The 6,271-nt window shown below is 39.2% G+C and overlaps 1 pseudogene; it reads right to left on the bottom strand.

Annotated features, from left to right (window-relative positions):
- Positions 1–568: 568 nt before the first annotated feature.
- On the bottom strand, positions 569–1,160 carry LOC118454389 (GTPase IMAP family member 2-like; annotated as a pseudogene).
- Positions 1,161–6,271: the final 5,111 nt, after the last annotated feature.

Below are 6,271 nucleotides of genomic sequence, written 5' to 3'. Positions count from 1 at the left end.
TGTACCACATGTCTGTGTACAAGTTATCTTTCATTACCCAGGATTCTGAGAGATAACTTGTTTCTTTCTTTTTTCTTTTTTAATCTAGGCTTGCAGTCTCTCTTTGTCAAAAACATACAGACTACTGTTAATCTCTCAGTGCTCAGACCCAAAGGTAAATACAACTCATCAAGACAACCTGGTTGTGTCTATCTCAATTTATTTCAGATTTCATCAACACCTCTGTCACTTGGAATAGACTCCACCCAGCTATGATCCTAATCTAGATATATGCTTAACAAAATCTGTGGATGTGTGACCTCTGGGTATCAAGGACTGATGAAAACATTCCTCCTCAATCACATACTCCTGTTTTTGTTCTTTGTTTCTCAGCCGTCATCCTGTGTTCTTTCTCTCCTCTGCCTCATTTTACAGTTTTATCTCACTCGAAATGTGTCTCCCACCATGTGAAGATGAAACGGATGATGTTAAATATTCCCATGTAATTAATTTGTCTAAGAACCTGGAGCATTAAACCCCAGCAATACACATAGAAACTCCTGATCGATCTCTCTGACTCAAAGCTTCTCTAATAGTACAAATGTCCTCCATCTGTAATGGAGTCTATTTTGTCTAGCAGCTCGTGGACTTGGAGCCTCTTATCCATCTCTTCATTGTTGAACACGTGGTACAGACCGCTGCAGTTTTTAAGCAGTTCCTGCAGGTTGTTGTCTTTGCTGACAAACTTCTCTGTCGATGGTGTTTTTCAGTCGGTCTCCATATGTGAACAGGACCATGGTGTGTTTGGAGACGTCAGGACCCAGCATTGTCGGCAGGCTTTTCAGCCCTTCCTGCTCTTGTTTGGTGAATCTTCCGAGCTGGAGGACGAGGAGGAAAATGTGAGGACCTGGAAAGCTCAGCTCGAGTGCTTTTAACATCTCTGCTTTCACCATGTTTGTAGACAACCGAGTGCTGAAGAGTCCAGGAGTGTCGACCACAGAGATTCTGCGACTCTGAACATCAGCTTCTAGTTTCTGACTACACAGAGTCACTGGGCTGGAACTGATCTTACAGTCAAACGCCTCCTTTCCCAGGATGGTGTTTCCCGCTGAACTCTTCCCCACTCTCTCCTGCCCCACCAGCACCACCCTGAGGTGTGAGCCTGAAACAACACAGGTCATCAGGTGGTGTTATACCAGTGTATCAGTATGCTCACCACCTGTGCACATAATAGCTCATTTTATAAACAGCAGATAACAATAAAAAGCATTTCAGACAGCATGTGCTATTTCTCTTGATGTAATTTATTTTAAAAGGATCACTTTAACATTTTTTAGACTTAATAATCCAGAGGGACACAACAGTTATCAATCAGTTATTGCTTTTGAATATAGGAACATAATTAAAAGATTCAGTGTGGATAATGTGTTCTACTGACATACAACATAAGGACATGTCAAGGGCTGCAGACAAAAAAAATCATAAAAATAATTAATGAATGCTAATCTATATCTGTATCTGAGCAGCAATCAGCCTCATGATAAAGATAATGTGGTGACAGAACAGAAAAAATAAACAATATTTATGAGATATAGTTTAAAGTTTAATCTAAATTTTTCATAGGGCTGGAATGATCTAACTAATTACTGCAATCCTTTGTGTATTACTGTATGTTGCATCCTGTTTCATCTTTCACTCTGAAATATATATCTTGTTTTGTCATTTAAAATTTCTTTTTTTTTTGTCCCCTTACTTTTTAGATCATTGAAGAGTTCAGACGCATCACCAGTTTCGTTGGTGGAGACATTCATGCTGAAACTTGATGAGTACACACCAGGTCTTATGCGTGCCAAAGGAGGAGCTGCTGGTTCCAAGATGAGACCTCTGCTGGACACTTTGAATGACGTATGTTATATTTGACCTTTTTCACAAATATGTAATTATGGAGGGCTGCAGTGGGTAGCAAGAAGGTCCTGGGTTCAAATCCTGGACCAGGGTCTTTATGCATGGAGTTTGCATGTTCTCCCTGTGCATTTCTGGGTCCCCCCCGGTATTCCAGCTTCCTCCCACAGTCAGAAAACATGACTGTTAGGATAATTGGTCTCTCCAAATTGTCCTTAGGTTTGAGTGTGTGCGTGCATGGTTGTTTATCCTGTCTGTCTCTATGTTGCCTTGTGATTGACTTTCCAGGGTGTACCCAGCCTCTCACCTGTTGAAAGCTGGAGATAGACATCAGCCACATTTTTGTTTTTAATTCAGTCTTAATGTAAGTAAATCACTCAACTTAGTCTTTTCACTAAATTGTATCTCCCGACAGACACAAAGCATTGAGAAGAAAAGGGATCTCCTTATCTGCTGCCTCATTAGCTACCTCGGGGAAAGACAAGAAGATCTTTTTCATGACTGCCAGGTATGTCATATTGATAACAGATTACTTATTAACTCAAGGGATCCTAATGTTCTTCTCTCCTGTCCTCTCCTATCCCCTGTTCTCCCCTTCTCCATTCATCTTCTGTCCACTCCCCTCTTTAGATAAACTGAAATATATTGAAAAAGCATCTTAAATAAAATAAAACATGTGTATGCTTTTGGTTTCTTTCTTTTTAAATTGTAGGACTGTGAGGAATACACAGACAAAATGATGAAGGTGATCGTGAACCACAACATCATGGCTGAGGAGGATCCATCAGATGTGTCCATTGTGAATGAGGGAAACCAAGTGATGGAGGGATGTGGAAGCCGAACAAAGGCATGTGTACTGCTGATGGGACTGATATATGCCCTCAACCTCGAATATCCGAAGGAGCTGAAGAACACATTTGACACTTTTCAAAAACTTTTTTTGGAACTTGACGGGTCCAAACTACTGAAAAAGGTCCACGGCCTCAAAAATAAGCTTGTGCAATGCACACACATTTCCCCTCTTGTTCCAAGAGAATCTTTTGTCCAGACATAGCTTGATGGAGCTGTAATTTTTCTTCTGACAGCAAGCACAGATTGAATGTTGGTGTTAGTGTTGTGTTCTATGTATCCATATTTTTGATAACGCACATGCACAGAAACAACCTCGCAGAGTTTCTGTATGTGCTTTTGGCTTTTAAAATGGACTAAGTGGCCTTTGAATAAAAACATTGAGATGATGAACCATCTGAATGTCTTTTTTGGGGGATACATTTTACCTTATATGAATAGATAATGTTTATCAACTGATAATAATTAAATGTTATTAGTAATTATATAATTAATTTTACCTAATTTCAATGAGTAAGTAGCTGTTGAATATATATGTAAATATGGGGTACATTTTACCCAATTTAATTAAGTATTTCATAGCTTTTTATTGAAGCTATTTTATACACAATATATTGACTTAAATCTACCCCAAAAAAGTCAATGAAAATTGTTACCTCAGATTTATTGGGTAAATTCTATAGATGACTTCTTACAGTGTGTGCACTTTCTATCATGTCACCATTTTCAAAACAAAGTTGGCATATCATCCTGCAAACCCTGACTACAAATCTGTAGAACACTGCCTATGGTTCCTAAGTGCTGACAGGGTGATCTTCTTGTGGTGTTGTCTTCTTGGGATGTCCACTTCACGGCCTGTCTCTGACATCCACCATTGTATAGAATTTAGCCTTCAATTTGGAGATGGTACTAGGACTTACTCCAAATAGTGATGCAGCTTGAAATTGCCCAATGGCACAGGAACTAGTCTTATGAATGATTATTGTCACCTGAAGTACCAGAAGCTCAAAACCTGAGTTAACGGCAGAATAAGCAATTTGGTATTAAGTGTCATGGTCGGACGGTCCTTCCCGGGGGCGACCTGCCTGTGTGTGTGTTTCTCTCTCTCTCTCTCTCTCCTCCTCCCCTACCCAGTGGCTGACACACCTGCACCTAATTTGCCACCCAGCTGTCACTGATCATCCTTCGTTGTGGGCTGAGGTATTTAACTGTGGGTCCAGATGGCAGTCGACGCTGGATTGTACTGGAAGCTCGGTAGTGAAGTGTTTTTCGACTTGTAGCTTAGCCTTAGCCGGCTAGCCCCCTCACTTGGTGTTTTTGCTCATTTGTAGGAAGAAAGGACACAGAGCTGGAGGTTGACGAGAAGGAGCCCGCGGGGTTAAGCTGTTGGAGGAGAACACACACGGGGATGTCACTTTGGGAACTCACCTGCACACCACTGGGAGTTTGGAGAAGATCACCGTTTGACTTTGCACTTCGCTTTATGTTTTGAAACTGTTTTTTGGGCACTGTAAATAAACGCACTGTGTACGTTGCACCCAGAGCTCCGCGACTGAGTCTGCATCATTCCATTATCCGTGACATTAAGAGAGGAGATTTAGCAAGTTTTTCATTAGTTTTTTTTTTTTTAAAAAACATTATAATTAATCTTTTGTATGCAAAAAACCCCTCAAAAAACCCCTGTACAGTAACTATAACTGGTTTATGTAAACATCAGGAGTTTTTGCAGTTTCAGTGTGTCAGACAGATGGAGGAAATGCTCTGAAGTTGAGGTTTGAATTATTATTATTTATTGGTTTTTTTTGCCTGTCCCGTTTGGTTCTTTTGCCATCAGAATTATTGTCTAAAAGCAAAGAAAGATGAAGATAAAGATTTACTTTACCAAATGGACCATCCCAGCCTTGCCGTATCCGGTCGTTAAGTGATGACGTGACGAATCCTACTTCTGGGCCTAAAGTAGTCTGCGTTTAATATGGCTTTTGTGTTGTTAACATGTTTAATGTTATGTATTTTCGTCTATTTAATCTCAAAAAGCTCCTAAAACAGTCAGTGATCACTGTTGACCTCCCTCGGCTTTTATTACCGCTAATCATTTATTTAAGCTCAGTTTTTAAAACCTTAGGATGTAACTACAGCCCAGTCCATGCAACAGTATATGAATGACTAACCTCGTATTGTGGATGGATTATCTCAGTTGTTCTCCTGGCTGAAGTTTGGTCCTTTTACAGCATCCTGCCATGGGATTACATTTGTTCCTGACCACCGAGAACACTCACGTTAACTTTTATCGAATGGAAAAAAGTTAGCTGTGTCGCTAGCGGTCACATAGCACATCATTATATACCAGCTAGCCAAACTTCAGTAACCCTACAAAGGTCACTGCTGTTTAGTTTTCTGTCTTCATTTATGTTGGAAGTGATAACAGAGCTGTACGTTTTAATTTGTTTCCAAAACCCTGCAGTCAGGACATGCTATATTGTATTTAGATAGAAGCTAGCGAGCTAACTTCCTGCTAACTTCTAACTCCGTTATATGTCATAAATTCCGTTTTCATGGATGCCTGGATGTTAAACTCAATTGTTACACCTGGTAGAGCAGAACACTGATAATTTTATTAAAGATGAAAGACTTTAGACAGTTTTTCAACTCTCAGTAATGCTATAGTGATATATGGACCTGCAGCAGAGTTTAGGCCCAGACACAGCTAGTGACGTCAGACTTAACGACCGGGTAATGTGGATCTGTTGGGTGTGCTTCCCCATGACACCAGGAAAAGAGATCACCACTTTCAAAATAAAAGCTCATTTAAAAAATACATGCAGGGCTTTAGGAGTCGAACTTAAAAAGAATAACTACATAAAAAATAAAAAACACCAGTAATTTTATACGTTTTAAATTGTAAGTTTGAGACTTATAAAATAGTACTGATCATTTCATAATTCAAATTAGACAAGAATCGGGTCTGATCACCAACAAAAACCGCCGTAAAGTAAAGACAAAATCAACACAAGGCAGTACAATTGGAAAAAACAACAATCATAGTTAGCCAATCAGGCGGGTGGCAACAGATTACATCACAATTTGTAACATAAAAGACCAGCGGTCCCTTTCCCGGTCTTTCTGAAGAAACTTCCAGTCACAGTCATTCAGTCATAGTCAGCTCTTCTACTTTACTCTTAGTGGTATTAAGAACTTCATAAAATGTAAGTATTGATATTGGAGCCTTTTCTTTAGTGCCTTTATAATATGTACAACACATTATAATAGAAGATAAAAGATCTAGCCATTTAAGTTCCTGTGAATATAAAGACTTTCAAAGTACCCCTAAAATTTGGCCTGACTTTTCTTTCGGCCTACAAATGTTTTATATATGTGTATCTTCATTTTTCTCTCGAAGAAAAAAATTCACTTTTGATAAATTCACATTTAGTATTGATAGCAATGTATTTGTAGGTGTCATAGTTTGATGAACTTATTGTTTCAAATGAAATTGTACTGTGCCGGAAGACAATATACATAGCAGACAGGAGGAATAGTTGAC

This window comes from Neolamprologus brichardi, chromosome 15, assembly GCF_056152115.1.
Source record: "Neolamprologus brichardi isolate AB-2024 chromosome 15, ASM5615211v1, whole genome shotgun sequence".
NCBI classification, from domain to species: Eukaryota; Metazoa; Chordata; class Actinopteri; order Cichliformes; family Cichlidae; genus Neolamprologus; species Neolamprologus brichardi.
This window is presented reverse-complemented; position numbering and strand designations above follow the sequence as displayed.